This window comes from Pan troglodytes, chromosome X (assembly GCF_028858775.2).
Source record: "Pan troglodytes isolate AG18354 chromosome X, NHGRI_mPanTro3-v2.0_pri, whole genome shotgun sequence".
NCBI lineage: Eukaryota > Metazoa > Chordata > Mammalia > Primates > Hominidae > Pan > Pan troglodytes.
Window position 1 is genome coordinate 64,133,542 of NC_072421.2, and position 23,679 is coordinate 64,157,220.

Here is a 23,679-nt window from a genome sequence, read left to right on the forward strand (position 1 = left end):
TGAGAAATCGCCACACTGACTTCCACAATGGCTGAACTAGTATACAGTCCCACCAACAGTGTAAAAGTGTTCCTTTTTCTCCACATCCTCTCCAGCACCTGTTGTTTCCTGACTTTTTAATGATTGTCATTGTAACTGGTGTGAGATGTTATCTCATTGCAGTTTTCATTTGCATTTCTCTGATGGCCAGTGATGATGAGCATTTTTTCACGTGTCTTTTGGCTGCATAAATCTCTTCTCTTGAGAAGTCTCTGTTCATATCCTTTGCCCACTTTTTGATGGGGTTGTTTGTTTTTTTTCTGGTAAATTTGTTTGAGTTCTTTGAAGATTCTTGATATTAGCCCTTTGTCAGATGAGTAGATTGCAAAAGTTTTCTTCCATTCTGTGGGTAGCCTTTTCACTATGATGACAGTTTCTTTGCAGAAGCTCTTTAGTTTAATTACATCCCAATTGTCAATTTTGGCTTTTGTTGTCATTGCTTTTGGTGTTTTAGACATTAAGTCCTTGCCCATGCCTATGTCCTGAATGGTATTGCCTAGGTTTTCTTCTAAGGTTTTCATGGTTTTAGATCTAACATTTAAATCTTTAATCCATCTTGAATTAATTTTTGTATAATGTGTAAGGTAGGGATCCAGTTTTAGCTTTCTACATATGGCTAGCCAGTTTTTCCAGCATCATTTATTAAATAGGGAATCTTTTTCCCATTTCTTGTTTTTGTCAGGTTTGTCAAAGATCAGATAGTTGTAGATGTGTGGCATTATTTCTGAGGGCTCTGTTCTGTTCCATTGGTCTATAACACTGTTTTGGTACCAGCACCATGCTGTTTTGATTACTGTAGCCTTGTAGTATAGTTTGAACTCAGGTAGCGTGATGTCTCTGGCTTTGTTCTTTTGGCTTAGGATTGACTTGGCAATGCGGGCTCTTTTTTGGTTCCATATGAACTTTAAAGAAGTGTTTTTCCTATTCTGTGAAGAAAGTCATTGGTAGCTTGATGGGGATGGCTACCATCCCCAACAATTATTTAACTGATCTGACAAAGGGCTAATATCCAGAGTCTACAAACAATTCAAACAAATTTACAAGAAAAAAACAACCCCATCAACAAGTGGATGAAGGATATCAACAGACACTTCTCAAGAGAAGACATTTATGCAGCCAAAAGACATGAAAAAATGCTCATCATCACTGGTCATCAGAGAAATGCAAATTATTTAATTGATTCCCATCGATTGTTTAATTATAGATTACGTTGGGCAGTATGGCCATTTTCATGATATTGATTTTTCCTATCCATGAGCATGGAATGTTCTTCCATTTGTTTGTATCCTCTTTTATTTCCTTGAGCAGTGGTTTGTAGTTCTCCTTGAAGAGATCCTTCACATCCCTTGTAAGTTGGATTCCTAGGTATTTTATTCTCTTTGAAGCAATTGTGAATGGGAGTTCACTCATGATTTGGCTCTCTGTTTGTCTGTTGTTGGTGTATAAGAATGCTTGTGATTTTTGCACATTGATTTTGTATCCTGAGACCTTGCTGAAGTTGCTTATCAGCTTAAGGAGATTCTGGCCTGAGATGATGGGGTTTTGTAGATATACAATCTTGTCATCTGCAAAGAGGGACAATTTGACTTCCTCTTTTCCTAATTGAATACCCTTTATTTCCTTATCCTGCCTGATTGCCCTGGCCAGAACTTCCAACACTATGTTGAATAGGAGTGGTGAGAGAGGGCATCCCTGTCTTGTGCCAGTTTTCAAAGAGAATGCTTCCAGTTTTTGCCCATTCAGTATGATATTGGCTGTGGGCTTGCCATAAATAGCTCTTACTATTTTGAGATGCATCTCATCAATACCTAATTTATTGAGAGTTTTTAGCATGAAGGGCTTTTGAATTTTCTCAAAGGCCTTTTCTGCATCTACTGAGATAATCATTTGGTTTTTGTCTTTGGTTCTGTTTATATTCTGGATTACAATTATTGATTTGCATATGTTGAACCAGCCTTGCATCCCAGGGATGAAGCCCACTTGATCATGGTGGATAAGCTTTTTGATGTGTTGCTGGATTCAGTTTGCCAGTATTTTATTGAGGATTTTTGCATCGTTGTTCATCAAGGATATTGGTCTAAAACTCTCTTTTTTTGTTGTGTCTCTGCCTGGCTTTGGTATCAGGATGATGCTGGCCTCATAAAATGAGTTAGGGAGGATTCCCTCTTTTTCTATTGATTGGAATAGTTTCAGAAGGAATGGTACCAGTTCCTCCTTGTACCTCTGGTAGAATTCGGCTCTGAATCCATCTGGTCCTGGATTTTTTTTGGTTGGTAAACTATTAATTATTGCCTCAATTTCAGAGCCTGTTACTGATCTATTCAGAGATTCAACTTCTTCCTGGTTTAGTCTTGGGAGGGTGTATGTGTTGAGGAATTTATACATTTCTTCTAGATTTTCTGGTTTATTTGTGTAGAGGTGTTTATAGTATTCTCTGATGGTAGTTTGTATTTCTGTGGGATCGGTGGTGATATCCCCTTTATCATTTTTTATTGCATCTATTTGATTCCTCTCTCTTTTCTTCTTTATTAGCCTTGCCAGCAGTCTATCAATTTTGTTGATCTTTTCAAAAAACCAGCTCCTGGATTCATTGTTTTTTTGAAGGGATTTTTTGTCTCTATTTCCTTCAGTTCTGCTCTGATCTTAGTTATTTCTTGTCTTCTGCTAGCTTTTGAATGTGTTTGCTCTTGCTCCTATAGTTCTTTTAATTGTGATGTTAGGGTGTCAATTTTGGATCTTTCCTGCTTTCTCTTGTGGGCATTTAGTGCTATAAATTTCCCTCTACACACTGGTTTAAATGTATCCCAGAGATTCTGGTATGTTTTGTCTTTGTTCTCGTTGGTTTCAAAGAACATCTTTATTTCTGCCTTCATTCCATTATGTACCCAGTAGTCACTCAGGAGCAGGTTGTTCAGTTTCCATGTAATTGTGCGATTTCAAGTGAGTTTCTTAATCCTGAGTTCTAGTTTGATTGCACTGTGGTCTGAGAGACAGTTTGTTATAATTTCTGTTCTTTTACATTTGCTGAGGAGTGCTTTACTTCCAACCATGTGGTCAGTTTTGGAATAAGTGCAGTGTAGTGTTGAGAAGAATGTATATTCTGTTGATTTGGGATGGAGAGTTCTGTAGATGTCTATTAGATCCACTTGCTGCAGAGTTGAGTTCAATTCCTGGATATCCTTGGGAACTTTCCGTCTCGTTGATCTGTCTAATGTTGACAGTGGGTTGTTAAAGTCTCCCATAATTATTGTGTGGGAGTCTAAGTCTCTTTTTAGGTCTCTAAGGACTTGCTTTAGGAATCTGGGTGCTCCTGTATTGGGTGCATATATATTTAAGATAGTTAACTCTTCTTGTCGAGTTGATCCCTTTACCATTATGTAATGGCCTTGTCTCTTTTGATCTTTGCTGGTTTAAAGTCTGTTTTATCTGAGACTAGGATTGCAACCCCTGTCTTTTTTTGTTTTCCATTTTCTTGGTAGATCTTCCTCCATCCCTTTATTTTGAGCCTATTTGTGCACATGAGATGGGTCTCCTGAGTACAGCACACTTATGAGTCTTGACCCTTTATCCTATTTGACAGTCTGTGTCTGTTAATTGGAGCATTTAGCCCATTTACATTTAAGGTTAATATTGTTATGTGTGAATTTGATCCTATCATTATGATGTTAGCTGGTTATTTTGCTCGTTAGTTGATGCAGTTTCTTCCTAGCCTTGATGGTCTTTACAATTTGGCATGTTTTTGCAGTGGCTGCTACCAGTTTTTCCTTTCCATGTTTAGTGCTTCCTTCAGGAGCTCTTTTAGGGCAGGCCTGGTGGTGACAAAAATCTCTCAGCATTTGCTTGTCTGTGAAGGATTTTATTTCTCCTTCACTTTTAAAGCTTAGTTTGGCTGGATACGAAATTCTGGGTTGAAAATTCTTTTCTTTAAGGTTGTTGAATATTGGCCCCCACTCTCTTCTGGCTTGTAGAGTTTCTGCTGAGAGATCCGCTGTTAGTCTGATGGGCTTCCCTTTGAAAGTAACCCGACCTTTCTCTCTGGCTGCCCTTAACATTTTTTCCTTCATTTCAACTTTGGTGAATCTGACTATTTTGTGTCTTGGAGTTGCTCTTCTTGAGGAGTATCTTTGTGGCGTTCTCTGTATTTCCTGAATGTGAATGTTGGCCTGCCTTGCTAGATTGGGGAAGTTCTCCTGGATAATATCCTGCAGGGTGTTTTCCAACTTGGTTCCATTCTCCCGTCACTTTCAGGTACACCAATCAGACATAGATTTGGTCTTTTCACAATGTCCCATATTTCTTGGAGGCTTTGTTCCTTTCTTTTTTATTATTTTTCCTGTAAACTTCTCTTGTCACTTCATTTCATTCATTTGATTTTCCATCAGTGATACCCTTTCTCCCGATTGATCGAATCAGCTACTGAGGCTTGTGCATTCATCACGTAGTTCTTGTGCCATGGTTTTCAGCTCCATCAGGTCCTTTAACATCTTGTCTGCATTGGTTATTCTAGTTAGCCATTCGTGTAATCTTTTTCAAAGTTTTTAACTTCTTTGCCATGGGTTCAAACTTCCTCCTTTAGCTCGGAGAAGTTTGATCATCTGAAGCCTTCTTCTCTCAACTCGTCAAAGTCTTTCTCCATTCAATTTTGCTCCATTGCTGGTGAGGAGCTGCATTCCTTTGGAGGAGGAGAGGTGCTCTGATTTTTAGAATTTTCAGTTTTTCTGCTCTGTTTTTTCCGCATCTTTGTGGTTTTATCTACCTTTGGTCTTTGATGATGATGACGTACAGATGGGGTTTTGGTGTGGATATCCTTTCTGTTTGTTAGTTTTCCTTCTAACAATCAGGACCCTCAGCTGCTGGTCTGTTGGAGTTTGCTGGAGGTCCACTCCAGACCCTATTTGCCTGGGTATCAGCAGCAGAGGCTGTAGAACAGTGAATAATGGTGAACAGCAAATGTTGCTGCCTGATTTTTCCTCTCGAAGTTTTGTCTCAGAGGGGTGCCCAGCTGTGTGAGGTGTCCGTCTGCCCCTACTGGGGGGTGCCTTCCAGTTAGGCTACTTGGGGGTCAGGGACCCACTTCAGGAGGCATTCTGTCCATTCTCAGATCTCAAGCTTCATACTGAGAGAACCACTACTGTCTTCCAATCTGTCAGACAGGGACATTTAAGTCTGCAGAGGTTTATGCTCCTTTTGTTTGGCTATGTCCTGCCCCCCGAGATGGAGTCTACAGAGGCAGGCAGGCTCCTTGAGCTGCAGTGGGCTCCACTCAGTTTGAGGTTCCGGGCCACTTTGTTTACCTACTCAAGCCTCAGCAATGGTGGGCACCCCTCCCCCAGCCTCGCTGCTGCCTTGCAGTTTGATCTCAGACTGCTGTGCTAGCAATGAGCAAGGATCCGTGGGTGTACAACCCTCTGAGCCAGGTGCAGGATATAATCTCCTGGTGTGTCGTTTTCTAAGACCATCCGAAAAGTGCAGTATTAGGGTGGGAATGACCTGATTTTCCAGGTGCCGTCTCTCACCCCTTTCCTTAGCTAGAAAAGGGAATTCCCTGACCCCTTGTGTTTCCCAGGTGAGGCAATGCCTTGCCCTTCTTTGGGTCACACTCAGTGTGCTGCACCCACTGTCCTGCACCCACTGTCTGACAGTCCCCAGTGAGATGAACCCACTACCTCAGTTGGAAATGCAGAAATCATTCATCTTCTGTGTTGCTCATGCTGGGAGCTATAGACTGGACCTGTTCCTATTCGGCCATCTTGGAACCACCCCCTATTCAAGATATCTTAAGCCACATTATCTCTGCATCATGCCAGGTGGTTCCAAGTATCAATGCAGTAAGACAAGCAAGAAGCTTAATTAGTAAATCTTTGAAGGTTTAAAGACATGTAACTCTCTCCTATTCTGAATTACCACCACTTGAAATACACTAGATGTTTTATTGGAGGCCAGATAGTTCAAGCACTCACTTTAAAAGGGGAAGAGGGTCTTTTACAATATAATGTAATTTAGAAGCAGAGGTGTCACTAGTTCAGTTTAGGCATCAAATCCTTCATGAAGCAACCCCAGATTATCAGTGCCCCCTCTAACTGTGGATATGCCTTTATTATACCCCACTGCAATAATCTGTAGACATTTCTGTGACATCATTGGATGGGGATTCCTCAAAGTCAAAGATTTTGTCTTAGTTATCTCTGTACTCTAAGGTTAAAGATGGAGCCTGGCATAGGTGAGATACTCAGTAAGTTCTTTTGGATTCAAAGAATGTGTAAATAAATGAAGAAAACCCAAGTCTCTTGATTCCCCAGTGCAAAGTTATTCCATTGTATGGTTGCCCTTTATTCAAATTTCCAAAACAAAACCCCTTGAGGGTAATCTGTCTTTATGAAAAAAAGCTCTGAATTATTTACCAGATTTACACTTATTTAATGCCTGCTTTGTACTTAGTAGCCTTGTGATTTTAGGTATTACATTAACCTCTGTGTCTCATTTCCTGAGATTGTAAAATGGGAGCAATAAATTCTACTTTGCCTCCTTTGCAGGATAGTAAAGCCTTGAAACAGTGGTCTTTAAAACTCCTTCTGTCAATTCTGAAATGCTTCATATGTATTGGTTTAGAATTTTGGTGGCCACCCAACTATATGGAAATTGAGTAACCTGTTCCTGAATGACTCTTGGGTAAATAATGAAATTAAGGCAGAAATCAAGATGTGCTTTTAAACTGAAGAGAACAAAGACATAATGCACCCAGAATCTCTGGAATGCAGCTAAAGCAGTGTTAACAGGGAAATTTATAGCACTAACTATCCACATAAAAAAGCTAGAAAAGTCTCAAGTTAACAACCTAACCTCAAAACTAAAAGATCTAGAGAACCAAGAGCAAACAAACTCCAAAGCTAGCAGAAGACAAGAAATAGCTAAGATCAGAGCTAAACTGAAAAAGATAGAGACACAAAAACCCTTCAAAAATCAGCAAATTCAGGACCTGTTTTCCTGAAAAATATAAAAATAAATAAATAAAACAGACCACTAGCTAGTCTAATAAAGAAGAAAAGAGAGAGGAACAAAATAAATATAATCAGAAATGACAAGGAGGATATCACCACCTACTTCACAGAAATACAAATAACCATCAGAGAATACTATAAACACACGTATTGTGTGCACATGTATGCACATAAACCAGAAAATCTAGAAGAAATAGATGAATTCCTGGACACATACACCCTCCCAAGACTGAACCAGGAAGAAATTGTATCCCTGAATAGGTCAATAATGAGTTCTGAAATTAAGATAGTAATAAATAGCCTACCAACCAATAAAAGCCCAGGACCAGATGGATTCATGGCCAAATTCTACAAGACTTACAAAGAAGAGATGGTAACATTCCTACTGAAACCATTCTAATAAATTGAAAAGAAAGGACTCTTCCCTAACTCATAGATTAAAGACTTAAATGTAAACCCCAAAACTACAAAAATCCTAGAAAAAAATCAAGGCAATATCATTTAGGACATCAGCTCAGGCAAAGATTTCATGACAAAAATGCCAAAAGCAATTGCAACAAAAGCAAAAATTGACAAATGGGATTTAATTAAACTAAACAGCTCTGGGCAGCAAAATATATTATCATCAGAGTGAACAGACAACCTACAAAACTGGAGAAATTTTTTGCAGTCTTTTCTTCTGACAAAGGTGCAATATCAAGAGTCTACAAGGAACTTAAACAAACGTACAAGAAGAAACAAACAACCCCACTAAAATGTTGGCAAAGGACATGGGATACATTGCAAAAATTGAGGAGTTTTGCAAAGGACTTCTGAAGAGAACACACACATGCAGCCAACAAACATATGAAAAAAAGCACGACATGAGGAGGAGCCAAGAAGGCCGAATAGGAGCAGCTCGGGTCTACAGCTCCCAGCGTGAGTGACACAGAAGAGTGGTGATTTCTGCATTTCCATCTGAGGTACCGGGTTCATCTCACTAGGGAGTGCCAGACAGTGGGCGTAGGTCAGTGGGTGTGCGCACCGTGCGAGAGCCAAAGCAGGGTGAGGCATTGCCTCACTTGGGAAGCACAAGGGGTCAGGGAATTCCCTTTTCGAGTCAAAGAAAGGGGTGATGGACGCACCTGGAAAATCAGGTCACTCCCACCCGAATACTGCGCTTTTCCCACCGGCTTAAAAAATGGCGCACCACGAGATTATATCCCGCACCTGGATTGGAGGGTCCTACGCCCACGGAGTCTCTCTGATTGCTAGCACAGCAGTCTGAGATCAAACTGCAAGGCGGCAGCGAGGCTGGGGGATGGGCGCTCGCCATTGCCCAGGCTTGCTTAGGTAAACAAAGCAGCCAGGAAGCTCGAACTGGGGGGAGCCCACCACAGCTCAAGGAGGCCTGCCTGCCTCTGTAGGCTCCACCTCTGGGGGCAGGGCACAGACAAACAAAAAGACAGCAGTAACCTCTGCAGACTTAAATGTCCCTGCCTGACAGCTTTGAAGAGAGCAGTGGTTCTCCCAGCATGCAGCTGGAGATCTCAGAATCGGCAGACTGCCTCCTCAAGTGGTCCCTGACCCCTGACCCCCGAGCAGCCTAACTGGGAGACACCCCCCAGCAGGGGCACACTGACACCTCACACGGCAGGGTATTCCAACAGACCTGCAGCTGAGGGTCCTGTCCGTTAGAAGGAAAACTAACAAACACAAAGGACATCCACACCAAAAACCCATCTGTGTATCACCATCATCAAAGACCAAAAGTAGATAAAACCACAAAGATGGGGAAAAAACAGAACAGAAAAACTGGAAACTCTAAAAAGCAGAGCGCCTCTCCTCCTCCAAAGGAACGCAGTTCCTCACCAGCAATGGAACTAAGCTGGATGGAGAATGACTTTGAGGAGCTGAGAGAAGAAGGCTTCAGATGATCAAATTACTCTGAGCTACGGGAGGACATTCAAACCAAAGGCAAAGAAGTAGAAAACTTTGAAAAAAATTTAGAAGAATGTATAACTAGAATAAACAATACAGAAAAGTGCTTAAAGGAGCTGATGGAGCTGAAAACCAAGGCTCGAGAACTACGTGAAGAATGCAGAAGCCTCAGGAGCTGATGAGATCAACTGGAAGAAAGGGTATCAGCAATGGAAGATGAAATGAATGAAATGAAGCGAGAAGGGAAGTTTAGAGAAAAAAGAATAAAAAGAAATGAGCAAAGCCTCCAAGAAATATGGGACTATGTGAAAAGACAAAATCTACGTCTGATTGGTGTACCTGACTTCAAACTATACTACAAATCTACAGTAACCAAAACAGCATGGTACTGCTACCTAAACAGAGATATAGATCAAATAAACAGAACAGAGCCTTCAGAAATAACGCCGCATATCTACAACTATCTGATCTTTGATAAATCTGACAAAAACAAGAAATGGGGAAAGGATTCCCTATTTAATAAATGGTGCTGGCAAAACTGGCTAGTCATATGTAGAAAGCTGAAACTGGATCCCTTCCTTACACCTTATACAAAAATTAATTCAAGATGGATTAAAGACTTAAATGTTAGACCTAAAACCATAAAAACCCTAGAAGAAAACCCAGGCATTACCATTCAGGACATAGGCATGGGCAAGGACTTCATGTCTAAAACACCAAAAGCAATGGCAACACAAGCCAAAATTGACAAATGGGATCTTATTAAACTAAGGAGCTTCTGCACAGCAAAAGAAACCACCATCAGAGTGAACAGACAACCTACAAAATGGGAGAAAATTTTTGCAACCTACTCATCTGACAAAGGGCTGATATCCAGAATCTACAATGAACTCAAACAAATTTACAAGAAAAAACCAAACAACCCCATCGAAAAGTGGGCAAAGGACATGAACAGACACTTCTCAAAAGAAGACATTTATGCAGCCAAAAAACACATGAAAAAATGCTCACCATCACTGGCCATCAGAGAAATGCAAATCAAAACCACAATGAGATACCATCTTACACCAGTCAGAATGGCAATCATTAAAAAGTCAGGAAACCACAGGTGCTGGAGAGGATGTGGAGAAATAGGAACACTTTTACACTGTTGGTGGGACTGTAAACTAGTTCAACCATTGTGGAAGTCAGTGTGGCGATTCCTCAGGGATCTAGAACTAGAAATACCATTTGACCCAACCATCCCATTACTGGGTATATACCCAAAGGACTATAAATCATGCTGCTATAAAGACACATGCACACATATGTTTATTGTGGGACTATTCACAATAGCAAAGACTTGGAAGCAACCCAAATGTCCAACAATGATAGACTGGATTAAGAAAATGTGGCACATATACACCATGGAACACTATGCAGCCATAAAAAATGATGAGTTCATGTCCTTTGTAGGGACATGGATGAAACTGGAAATCATCATTCTCAGTAAACTATTGCAAGGACAAAAAACCAAACACCACATGTTCTCACTCATAGGTGGGAACTGAACAATGAGAACACATGGACACAGGAAGGGGAACATCACACTCTGGGGACTGTTGTTGGGTGGGGGGAGCGGGGATGGATAGCATTAGGAGATATACCTAATGCTAAATGACGAGTTAATGGGTGCAGCAGACCAGCATGGCACATGTATACATATGTAACTAACCTGCACATTGTGCACATGTACCCTAAAACTTAAAGTATAATAATAATAAAATAAAAAAAACCCATAAACAACTCAATGACCATCAACAGGTGAATGGATGAACAAACTCAGCGTGTTCATATAATGGAATATTACTTAACAATTAAAAGGAATAAACTATTAAAAAAATACCATGTGCTCACCAAAAAACGGTAGAGAGGGAGAGATGCTAATGGAGTTACCGCCTGCAGCATTTGCCTACTTTTACTGACACACCTGTTTCCTTGGGTTGTAAAAATTCCTGCACATTACATACATAGACAGAATAGACACAGCAACCGTGGATAAAAAAGAAAGGGAAATTTGATGACAGGGTAGTCAGAAGAGAGCCTTGAGATTAAAGGACAGAGCTGAGGTGGAGATTCATTCCATTCTCACCACTCCAGTGAATGTTATACCTTGGTTTCCCAGTCAACACACCACAATGTTATTGCTCTGATGAGTAGAGAAACACCGGGGTCCTTTGTCTCATGCCAATTAAATGACACGAACACACGTAGAGTGGTTTTAAGGAGTAAAGAGTTTAATAAGCAAGAAAGAAGGAAAAAGCTCCCCCATACAGAGACAGAGGGAGGGGGGCTCCGAACGGAGAGAAAAAGCCCTGTGTGTGGCAGGAAAGTAGTAGGTTATATTGGGAGGCTGGAGAAGGCAGTGTCTGATTTGCATAGGGCTCAGGGGATTAGTTTGACCAGGTGTGCCGTTCATGTAGCACATGATGAAACTGACCCTCTCATCCTAGCTTTTTAATATGCAAATGCAGGTTGCTATGATGTCTTGCAGATGTGGAGTCATCTGGAAGTAGCCATGATGCTTGGCACACGCGATGACAAGAAGAAGAGGGCAGGAATTGCCATGTTGGATGGACACAGTTTCTAACTGCTGGCATTTGCATTTCAAAGTTTGCTGGCCTGGCTTTTCTTTTTTCTTTTTTTTCTTTTTTCTTTTTTATTGTACTTTAAGTTCTAGGGTACATGTGCACAATGTGCAGGTTTGATACATATGTATACATGTGCCATGTTGGTTTGCTGCACTCATCAACTCATCATTTACATTAGGTATTTCTCCTAATGCTATCCCTCCCCCAGATCCCCACCCCACGACAGGCCCCAGTGTGTGATGTTCCCTGCCCTGTGTCCAAGTGATCTCATTGTTCAATTCCCACCTATGAGTAAGAACATGCGGTGTTTGATTTTCTGTCCTTGTGATAGTTTGCTGAGAATGATGGTTTCTAGCTTCATCCATGTCCCTGCAAAGGACATGAACTCATCGTTTTTTATGGCTGCATAGCATTCTATGGTGTATATATGCCACATTTTCTTAATCCAGTCTATCATTGATGGACATTTGGGTTGGTTCCAAGTCTTTGCTATTGTGAATAGTACCACAATAAACATATGTGTGCATGTGTCTTTATAGTAGCATGATTTATAATCCTTTGGGTACATACCCAGTAATGGGATTGCTGGGTCAAATGGTTATTCTAGTTCTAGATTCTTGAGAAATTGCCACACTGTCTTCCACAATGGTTGAACTATTTTACACTCCTACCAACAGTGTAAAAGCGTTCCTATTTCTCCAGATCGTCTCCAGCATCTGTTGTTTCCTGACTCTTTAATGATTGCCATTCTAACTGGAGTGAGATGGTATCTCATTTTGGTTTTGATTTGCATTTCTCTGATGACCAGTGTTGATGAGCATTTTTTCATGTGTCTGTTGGCTGCATCAATGTTTTCTTTTGAGAAGTGTCTGTTCATATTATTTGCCCACTTTTTGATGGAGTTGTTTGTCTTTTTCTTGTAAATTTGTTTGAGATATTTGTAGGTTCTGGATATTAGGCCTTTGTCAGATGGGTTGATTGCAAAAATTGTCTCCCATTCTGTAGGTTGCCTGTTCACTCTAATGGTAGTTTCTTTTGCCATGCAGAAGCTCTTTAGTTTAGTTAGATTCCATTTGTCTATTTTGGCTTTTGTTGCCATTGCTTTTTGTGTTTTAGTCATGAAATCCTTGCCCATGGCTGTCCTGGCTTTTCAAGACCCTTTTGTATTAAAAAAGAAATGTTTTGGGAGCTTCCTTTATTAAAAGAAAAAAAAAACTTACTGAAGACTCCTTACCCTCTCTATCTGCCTAAAATGACTTCTTAATAACCCCTGTGTTAGTTTCAGTTACTATTTTATTACGAATAGGTACAAAATACCTGTAAGATTCCCACCCCCAATCTCAGGATCATTTACTGAGATTAAAGTTTTAGATGACGTGTTTTATCTTTGCTTATTTCTATACACACTCCATGTATGGTTTGAAACATAAAAGTCAAAAATAGCTTTACTTTTATGTGTAATGACAGTGATGGATATGAAAGGATATTTCAGCTAGAAAGTCCCTTAGAATATTTACTCTAACCTCCTCATTGAACAGATAGGAATACTGAGGCCCAGAAAGGAGTAAGCACTCACTGTAGTTTACATTTGATTACATTGTAATTTAGAGGCAAAACAGGATTCAGAAGTCATATTCACAACTCACAATTGTTAAAAGACAAAGATTGGGACACTCAGTTTTCTGAACCAAAAGAAATAAGCAGATTGATTAGATGTCTCTCAGGAATCTTCCAGGTTGGAGATTCCAAAATTAGATAGTCAGCTAAGAGCAAACATTCATTTGTTCATTTATTCATTCAGTTTGTGTTTATTGAAGGCCTACTCTGTGTCAAGAAAGATTAGAGAATGCCTACCAGAAAACCCTTCTTTCTTTTCAGGGAGGGAAGAATAAGCCCATAGTCAGAAGGATGACAAATTTCAGAAACTGACGACAGGGAAAAGAGCCCTAGAGTAGACAGCAATTAGGAATCTTGGTTTCTAGTGACGACTTATCCTTTTTGGCTATAGCGTGTCCCTCTCTTTGTCTTAGTGTCCCCATGTATGAGAAGGTGGGCTTAGAACTCCTTGTTCTCTGCCACTGTCACTGCTTTTGATTTTGTGATTTAAATCCTGTAAGAGCACAAAACAAAATCACCTCAATGGATACTAACATGTTAAATGACTGATAGATCATTTCCTGAATTCCAGCTTAATGGAGGTGGTGAGGAGGACATTGCAGGAAAACAGCAGATGTCTGAGCTCGCTAGATCCAGTTAGCAGTCCTCTCTGACGAATACTGTGGAGGTTGGATAAGCTATTCTCTGAGCACTTCTCTCTGTTATACATTCTGCTCAGACTCTCTCAGTATTCTATCATTGCTACTACCACAGCTATTTGAGAAAGTGGTCAAAGTTAACCTGGAGGAAGAGGCAAGAGCCTTAGGTGGGGACAAAATTGCTTTCTTCAAATAGCTAAAAGGCTATCATGTGGAAAATAAATTAGGCTGATTATAGAAGCCTCTAGGAGAGAACTGTGACCATGGGTGAAAGTTAGAGAGGCAGATTTCATCTCTTTAGAAGGCTGCATTTGCTAACATGCAGAATTATCCTAATGGAGATTGGGCTAACTCCACAGTTAAAAGCTCTGGACATTCTCCTCAGATAAACACACAGACATACACACACACACACACACACACACACACACACACACACACACTGTACTCACAGCTGGACTTATTTATGAAGGAAGAGGCAGAAGGCTGCCTCTCCTGCCCTCTCCCCACATATCCAAGATTAACTGTTTCCTTGTTCTTTTTCCTGCCTCTCCTACTGCTTTTATTGCAGTAAAATATGCCCTGAGGAGAAGGCAACCCAGGAAAAGCCGTATCTTCCAAATAGGTACTGTGGTGCTGGTGCTGCTTGCATTGTTTCTACCCATCTCAGCATCTCAGTGTTTCCTCTCTGAGTTGTCAGGGACAGTTTTTTATTCATTTTCTCTCTCTCTCTCTCTCTCTCTCTTCCACCTACAAGGCTCTATCTACCTCATAGTCTTGACAAAATGAGACCCAAGGAAACATATGAACATAGTCTTAAACTATCTGGACAGTTGTCATGAGAAAGAGTAATTACACTGATTATGTGTGATCCCAGAGAGCTAAAGTAGAGTCATAGGTTGGAAATCACTAGAAAGCAAGTTTTGGCTCAGTGGAAAGCTGAACGTCTCAAGTTTACAATACAAAAGGCAGCTGTGGGGTACCATCTTCTCTCTCTGAAGGAGTGCAAGTGGAAGCTAGGTGACCCTTTGGAAATGGAATGCCTTTACTGGATAAAGAGATGGCATAATTGACAGCCACGGAACTCCTTAATTCAAGAATTCACTCTGATTGTCTCATTGGTTTCTACTCTCCCCAGTCACCAGCAGTTGGCAACAACAAGGTAATCTCTGTCCTCATTTGAAATAAGGTTTTTCCTTCTACTGCTTGTCTCTTTCTGGTAATGGAGCTGCTGCTGATCCTCTAGAGTTGGGAGGACCAGGCTAGAGAGGTTTCCCAGCCAGTCCTGCTACATTACTTCATGGATTCCTGCAGAGATAACCTTCTAGAGCTGTATTTGACCATAGCCACACTGACCACAACTTGGCATAACACTCTGTGACCCCTTAGACAAGGCACTTTTTTATTGTTTTAGATCAGGGAACTGAGGCAACAGGGCATGCAGCAAAAACAGCGTTTGGATGTGAAAAGTTGTGAAATAATTAGGTGTGAGGTGTCATAGATTGCTTTTGGCCACAGCAGGGAGGATGACATATGGGGATAAAATCAGCATCTGGCTCTGGATCCCTGTAGGACAATGTGTCAAACAGCTGAAGGTACTATCGCCAATAGAAGTTTTTGGCTCTGGTAACATAAGCTGGTTATCCTTGCACAGCATCCAGTGGACATGGCTATTTGGTCATGTCTCTTACGGTCTATCAGTACCAGAGGGGACAATCTGGTGGGCACTCCAGTGCTGGGAAATCTTGGTGGAAATTAGAAGGGGCTGACCATCACTAGCAAGCCCGTCCATAGGTGACAGGAACCCAGGAATTAGGTAAAAATTTTAAGCAGGCACCAGTCCTAAACAGAGATTTAGTCACTAATAGGGTGACTGAAGAAAGATGAGGAGTTGAGGCTAAAGTTAGATTAAGGCAGGGAAAAACATGGTAAGTAGCTAGCTTAGGACTTCTGATCTGAGTGAGATCCAGTAGATGCTGAGACCAATGGGGAGCTTTGCAGTTCTTCCTGGCTCCCTGGACCCTGAGTTTGGAAGGAAAATGTCACCCAAGTTCCACTGAATGCTGAGGCTTACTGTAGTGGGTGTGGTATTTTCCTTTCCTTGTCAGCATTTGAGCAGAAACTGGGGCATCCAGGAAGAGCTGAGATCTGCATTGAGGGCCAAGGAACCAAGGCAGGAGCTGTCACTGGAGGTCTAATGAAAGATGTAGGAACTTTATGCCTGATATGTGTGTGGTTTTTGTTTCTTTGGTTGCTTCTTTTTGTGTTTATGACTGAGAAGGTGGAGGAGGGAAGTGGTGGTGAGTTTAGAGGAGAGAGAAAATTCACAATGTGAAAGTAGCTGTGCAGAAAGTGAATGTTCTGCAGTGACTAAGACTGAGTACCTTCAGGAAAAAAGCAGTTGTAAGAACTGGGAGCTATTTTGCTTGAGCTGAGACTTCTTGATTGTTACAGGACTGGAATGAATTTCAGAGGCTCCAAGAGATAACTTTCTGCTGTATTTGATACAGGCTTTTCTAATATACAGAACTATGCAAACTTGACGTGGGGGGCAATGGGTGGAGGTGGGCTCCCTGCCCTGAAATATACACAACCATTTTGTTTGGATTCAACCTTTTCTCCAGTGGCTGAGTCTCAAGCCCTGGAGAAAAGGTTGAATCCATCTAAGAATTATTGAAGTCGTCTTTTCTGAAATTAAATGTCTGAATCTTGGGGCAAGAATGAAGAGGGAGGGAGAGAAGAAGAGAGAGAGAGAGGAACTCGCATTCAGAGAGACCAAAGAGAGCAAGCACCACAGTTAATAGGCTAGTGGAGGCCAAGACTACATCTTTGCACTTTTGCCTGCCTCTGCCTATCTGATCCTCCCACATTAACCCGTTTCTACCACTCCTCTGTACTTTTCCAGATAGAGTTCAGAAGTTTTGTCTTCAGCTACTTGTCAAAACATTTGTCATTTCCCAACCAAACCTCAAGCTGTTTTGGGCCCTTAGGAAACCAGCTCAGGGTCAGATACAGAGAACATGCTCCTTGGACTTCCAGTTGATGTATCTTAGCAGTCTTTCTGTGGAAACTGCTGCAGAGGGATCAAAGAAGATCAATGATTCCCAGCCCCCATTCAGTATCTGTTCTAGGGTGGATCTATATGGTAGAACCAACATTTATTAACTCCTTCAAATGTTTTTACTTATGGTCTCTGCTCTGTGGACTAAAGGCACAGCTTTTTTTTCCTATTCTTTCCTCCTTTTTTCTTTATTCGTTTTTTCAAAAATCTTATCTGGTAGCCATATAATTTCTCCAAACGTAGTTCTAGCTAAATACAGAAGGTTTAACTCCCACTCAGAATACCAGGATTCAATTAAATTTTCTGACTAGCCATTCAGTGGTAACCTATCAGCCCATCTTCCCACGAGTTGGAGCACTCCAAAAAGGCTGCAAGACACTCAGAGCTTTTCTTTAATCATTCCTTAACCCATAAGCAACAAAATGTAACCAGGGTTCCTGCATGTACACACACACACACACACACACACACACACACACACACAAGTGTGTATGGTTGAAGTTTGCTTGCCTCTTTTATGGCTGCTTAATGACTTCTCATGCCTGGATAATGATGATGACAATAATAATGGTGATAATGAATTTCTGCTTATGCCTTAATAAGTAGTTACTGACATTATTGACATCGAGTGGCTCCTCTCCCAGATCCTCTAGGAGAAGAGGGATGCAGCTGCTGACCTCCTCCACAGCCCTTGTGTGATGGGGTTGAATAGGATGTCATGAGATTGTGGTTAAAACAAATACCAGGACTTCTCCGAATGACAGCTTGCTGCAGAGCAAATCATTCTCAATGCCAGGCTCTTCGCTTCTCATTTCTAGTCTTGATGCTTCTGGTAACTCTTTGTGACCTTAAACTCTTTACCTCCCAAGCCTCAGTTTCTCTACCTGTAAATGAGAGGGGGGCATGTAGGGGATGATAAGAAAAGGACACTCCCTAACTCTGAAAAGTTCAGGGCATTGTTTTGTGTCCCCCCAAACATTTCTAAGGGGCAGCTCTGTTACTCTACTTTTGGCTCAAACGTTTCTGGACTCCTTCTCTGGAAGGTAGCTTAAAATTCTCAAGGGAAAAGGCAGTCTCCGCCCACGAGCCCTAGCCTTTTTATCACTGTAACCCCAAAGATTGAGCTCCATCTCTTCATTTGCGGTTTTGGACTCTGGAAAAATAGTTTTACAGAGGTTTCCTAAGCCCTAAACTGTCCTTGGGGACATGGTTTCAGTCTCATGAGTAACCTGCCACAGTCCAGTTCCCAAATTGGTACTCCCTGAATGTCTCAGGAGACTATAGTGTCTCCCATGGCCAGACACAGAACCCCAGGGTCACCTCATCTAGTTTTGAGGCTGATAGCTGTGCATAGTGCAGGAGAAAACAGAGGTGATACCATTCCAAGCTACCCTCACTTGGGCTCAAAAGGACTCTAGTGTACCCTCCCGATTCTCATGCTACCTCCTGCCTCCTTCTCCCTGGAAAACTCTAAAATTTGTTCATGCCTTTCCTGGCGACCATTCTCCTTCCTGATGGCTGCCTGGGTCGCTGTTATCCAGTGAGGCATCCCTCTCATCCACCAGACCATGGGTCTCCCAGTCCAGGGGACACCATAGTCTTTACAGATCCTTCTCAGTTCCTTGCTACACAGCTCCTCCTAGCCAGTGAAAAAAGAAAAGAGAGTAAGGGAAAGAAGAGGTGAAGAAGACCGATGGTGGGGAGTGCCTAAAGAAGATCCGATATGTCCCAGCTCTCAACTACACCAGGAGAGAGGTGGGAAAGCCAAGGAGGAGCAGCAAAAAATGTCGGGCTGAGAGAGGAGCAGCAAAGACTTTGCCAGCCCCTTTGGAGCCCCACCTGGATGGACAGGATGAGGTTCAGCTTTGCCTCTCCATTGGCTCTAGCATGGCCCCTTGATTTTCTATAGAGGGGAGCTGCAGAAGGCACGCACACTGGCACGGCTCCCAGTGCTAGTAGCAGTGTCTGGCTCCGCCCTGCCCAGAGCACCTGCAGGCCTTGGATGGACAGACTCATAGACTGATTGAAGGCAATGGAAATTGAACGATCTTGGGCTGTGCAGAGGAGGAGGGGTGCTAGGGTAATGCTTGATGCTGTCCCCAGGTTCGGAACGCATGCTGCCTGAGCTCTCCAGGCTGAAGGGCATTTGGAGCCAGCCGCATTCTCCTGCCCAGCGCTCTATTGCCCAGCTCAGCATTGCACACTTGCCCACTCCAAGCCAGTCCAGTCCTTCTTGCTGGTTACCGGCGTTTCTTCCCTCTTCCTAACCCATACACCTTAGAAAACTCCGTTTCTGCTAGCCCAGAGCTTCATGGACGCTCCACTCCTCCTTCGCCCTTCCCCAGGTGCTCCCTGACCCATTAGATTAAGGACTCGCTGTACTCCAAAGGAGTCAAGCTGGACACCCCAACCACAGAATCGCCCCAAGGGACTTTCCTGAACTCCGGCACCATGAGTCATGAAGCTCTGAGTGTGCCCAGCGGCTTTGATGATCTTATCACCTCCACCACCTCTCAGGTGCTATTGGCAGCGCTGGCTAGGATAGCCTGCTATCCATGATTGACAAGCTGCCTGACCACACGTGGAACACTGGCGACCTGGCCAACACATCAGGTCCCATAACTTCGGAGATGGTGTCTCAGGATGAACAGGTGCAATTTTGGTTAGTAATAGGGTACACGGTGGTGGTCTTTGTTGCCATTTTAGGCAACTGTGTCTTAAACCATCTGATTATGAAGTATGAAAGGGTGCACACCACCACTGGCCTCTTCATTGTCAATATCTCTGTGACCAACATGATGCTGGCTTTTCTTATTTCCCCCTTCACCATGGTAAGCCTACTATGGTGAAGGGGGAGCTAAGAAAAGCAGGGTATTAATTGAGGAGGGCGACCTTGGGTGCAGGATGAGAGCAAAGGTACAACTTTGCATTTGCAAAGGAGAAATCTCTTTGGCTGGAGGGAGCCCCGGAATGGGTTGGGCTGATTTGGAAAGTGTTTGCATGGACAGGGGAATGGTTGAGAGACAGCACAAAAGGTTTGCAAATTGGGGAAAACAAACTACAGCAGACAAGATTGTAGTTGTGTTGCTGAGTTAATCTCCTACCTTGGCAGTTGTTGAGAGAGTCTTAGGTTGACCGCAGCAGTGACCTGTTGCAGGTGAACTCTGGGTGACATGTGTTTCAGAGCTATGTCACAAAGACCCAGCCTCAGTTTCCTCACCTTTCAAATGCATTGTTTGGACTCTGAGGTGGCTAATAGCTTTTGTGATTTGATATCCCTTTCTTCAAGCCTGAATGTTTGCATGTGAGAAGATGGGGAAGGCATGAGAGCTGCAGTGTGGAAATTTTTGTTTGTTTGTTTGTTTGCTTCCTGAGACAATAATGCCAGTGGTTTGCCATTATTATAACAAAGAGGGCTTTATTTGTGTTTGGGGTCTTGTAAGAGGACTCAGAGGTGATTTCCTGTGCCTCACATTGCCATTGCCCTTTCTCCCATAGGTGCATTATCTGTGTAATTCCTTGGTGTTTGGGAAGATGACAGGCCACTTCAGTCGCTTTGCCCAATACTCTTGTGCCTATGTAACTGTGATTACCATGGCTTCTATTTCCCTAGACAAATATCAGATATGTGTTTCTCACGGGACTTTAGGTCTTGTAAAGGGGCAAATTCTTCTCTTAGATACAGATAAAATAAAAAATAACCTAGAAAGTTCTTTGAATTGTTTAAGATATATAAATGTATAAGTATAGTTTGAGGGATTGCAAGATAGTGAAATACAGACCTTCACCAAATCAAATCTTTTTTATTTTGTTTTTAATAGAGATGGAGGTTTTGCTATGTTGCCCAGGCTGGTGTCGCACTCCTGGGCTCAAGCAATTCTCCTGCCTATGCCTCCAAAAGTGTTGGGATTACAGGTATGGGCCATCTATGGTGCTATGGGAGCAGAGATGTGGCAATGAGCAAATGATAAAAGAGTGCTCTTCTTCTCATTTGGAAAACATTTCTTATTTGCTGCATTCCAGGACCGGCTAAGGGAAGAAAGAGGGAAGGGTTGAGTCAGAGGTGTGTGTGGCTTCAGGACTGGTGGTAAGTTGAGTCTGGGTGGTCAGCGTGAAGTCTGTGAGTGAGAGCTGAGGAACTAAAGTGGGAAAGAACTAAAAGAATTGTGGAGGAAAGAGCTGAGAGGAGGACTGAAAGTGATTTCAAAGGAAGGAAGTAGGGTAGGGAGTGGGAAACTGGGAAGAATTACATAGTTAATCACTTGAGAGGGAGGGAGCCAGAAAACGAATGAAGTGGGAGAGACATAAAGGTAGATTAAAGAGATTGTAACTGAAGCCAGATGGGAGAGTCCATGGAGGTATTTAGGTGATAGGTGATGGGGAGATAGGAGGGAGCATGGAAGGAGGGAGGGAGGAGGGGGGTGTGGAGGTATCAAAAGGAGAGGGGATGAAGCTAGAAGGAAAAGGGGTATGAAGAAATCCAAGTGGAAGAAAGAATGAATGGATGTGTGGAATTCTTACCCACTTATATATGATAAAGGGAAAATAAGTCACACCTTTGAACATCCATTCCTCTTTTCCACAGAACTCCCTGCTCAGAGTCAAAAGCTTTAAAGTCAGTCCACTTGCGTTTCTTTATTTTTTCCACTGAAATTCATAATTAGTTTATTTATTTTTAATTTCCAACTTCTATTTTAAGTTCAGAGGTACAAGTTCAGGATGTGCAGGTTCGTTACATAGGTAAACATGTGCCATGGTGGTTTACGACACAGATCATCCCCTCACCCTGGTATTAAGCCCAGCATCCATTAACTATTCTTCCTGATCCTCTTCCTCCTTCCATCCCCTGCCCTCTGACAGGCCCAGTGTGTGTTGTTCCCATTGAAAGATTTCCCTCATTATTAACTAATGTTGGTCTTTCATGGAGCAAAATGCCACCCATCTACCAACTGAATTAGTACATAAGCATACTTCTCACCTACCTACCCAGTATTTGCTGGTTTGTACCATAATGCCAGTTGATGAACGGCTAATAAGTAACCCTAATTTGAATTGTTGAATGGGTCTGGGGTCCTTTTTATTCCAGGTGATGCTATATCCCCTGAAATCTTGGATTACTCCAATACAAGACAATGTTAGCATCATTATCATCTCTATTGTGAGTACCTGTGCTACTTTGTCACATTCCATTTGCCAGAAGTTTTACCAGGTGGAGATTGGGTAAGAATAACACAGTATAACCAGTGTTTGGATTCTAGCAACATGTGACCTTGGAAGTCCCATGGAATAACTTACAGAGTAGGGGCTGGAATAGTACATTTCCAAATATAGGTATAAAAATAAATTTCTTTTACTTGGGATTTACCATAACGGTTTCCAATAACTCTCATAGCATTTGATTATTAGAAATAAGTCTTCACATTTGGGGGCCATAATTTCCTTATATATCACATGAGAGGTCTGGAATAGGTGAACCCAAAGTCTCCCGGATTTTTAACTCTAGATTTTAAGCTTAATGCAGACACAAACAGTAAATATGTATCTTCCTTCAGCCAAACTTCCATAAAATAGCTGGCTGTAGGCCTCAGAGAAAAGACAAAGCTGATGTTTCTCTTTCTGTCTGTCTTATAACCTAGAAACATAGCTGAAGAAACTGTCTGCCTACCCAGTTTCCCGTATACTTCAAAATCTTCATGGAAATACCTTGACCTGAGAATTGTTTTTGCTCTTCCTCATCTTGCCATTAATGGCACTAGTGGTTGTTTATGGTCATGTGGCCAAAAAGCTGTGGATCCATAATGCTGTTGATGACATCAGCATCCACACCTATATCTGGCAGCATGGGGAGAAGAAGGAGACCCTGAAGATGCTGATGACAATGGTGCTTGTCTACACAATCAGCTGGCTCCCTCTTAACCTCTACCTGGTGCTGCTATGCAGAGAATTCATCTCAAGCCACAATGGCCTCTGCTTCTTCTTCCACTGGCTGGCAATTAGCAGCTCCTGCTACAACCCCTACATCCACTTCTGGCTCAGCAATAACTTCTGGATTGAAGTTCAGAAGGTTATCATGGAAATTCAGAAGATGCTGCTAAAGAAATCAGCTGCCTAAGAGAGGAGCACTGCTGACTCAGCTCTGTCTCACCCACTCACCACCTTGCCTGGGTAGATTCCAAACCCAGAGTGCCCAAATTCCCACAATTCAAAGATATTGATGAGCTACCCAGTCCCCCTCCATTCCGAGAGGTGGAAATCTTCTTTCTCTATTCACAAGTGCCTAGACTTTAAGCTGCCCAGATGGCAATACGTTCTCCATCCTCAAAATCCCTAAGATAGAGTGGGACCAAAATAAATAGGATTCATTCATTTCTCATGGCATGGGGGCCAGGTGAACAGAAGGGGTACTTGAAGGACTGGGGACATGTGAAGCCCCATATTTGTGTCACTCAGTCTTTCATTTCCTTCTCTCTTCTTTTTTTATTTTTTTCCTGTTCGGTTTTCTTCCTTTATTCTCTCTCCCAACGATAAGGTGAAGGTATTAGATTTTCAGGCTCATCAGAGATCTTTCTCCATCACTCAAAGGAAAGCTTTATTCTGACCTGTGAGGGGAGAGGTCTCCTGAACTCTATCTCTGATTCTGGTCACCATTCCCTTCTCTATCCTTATGTGCCAGTTGGCTATGACACTTGACATCTGATATCACAAACGTTGTCTCAGGAAGTGCAAGGTACCCTAGAAATTCTGATTTATATTTCATTTAGATGATTGAGATATAA

At 42.1% G+C, this 23,679-nt stretch overlaps 1 pseudogene; it reads left to right on the top strand.

Moving 5' to 3' along the window:
* The first annotated feature begins 19,354 nt into the window (after positions 1–19,354).
* On the top strand, positions 19,355–23,191 carry LOC104003914 (G-protein coupled receptor 83-like; annotated as a pseudogene).
* The last annotated feature ends 488 nt before the right edge of the window (positions 23,192–23,679 follow it).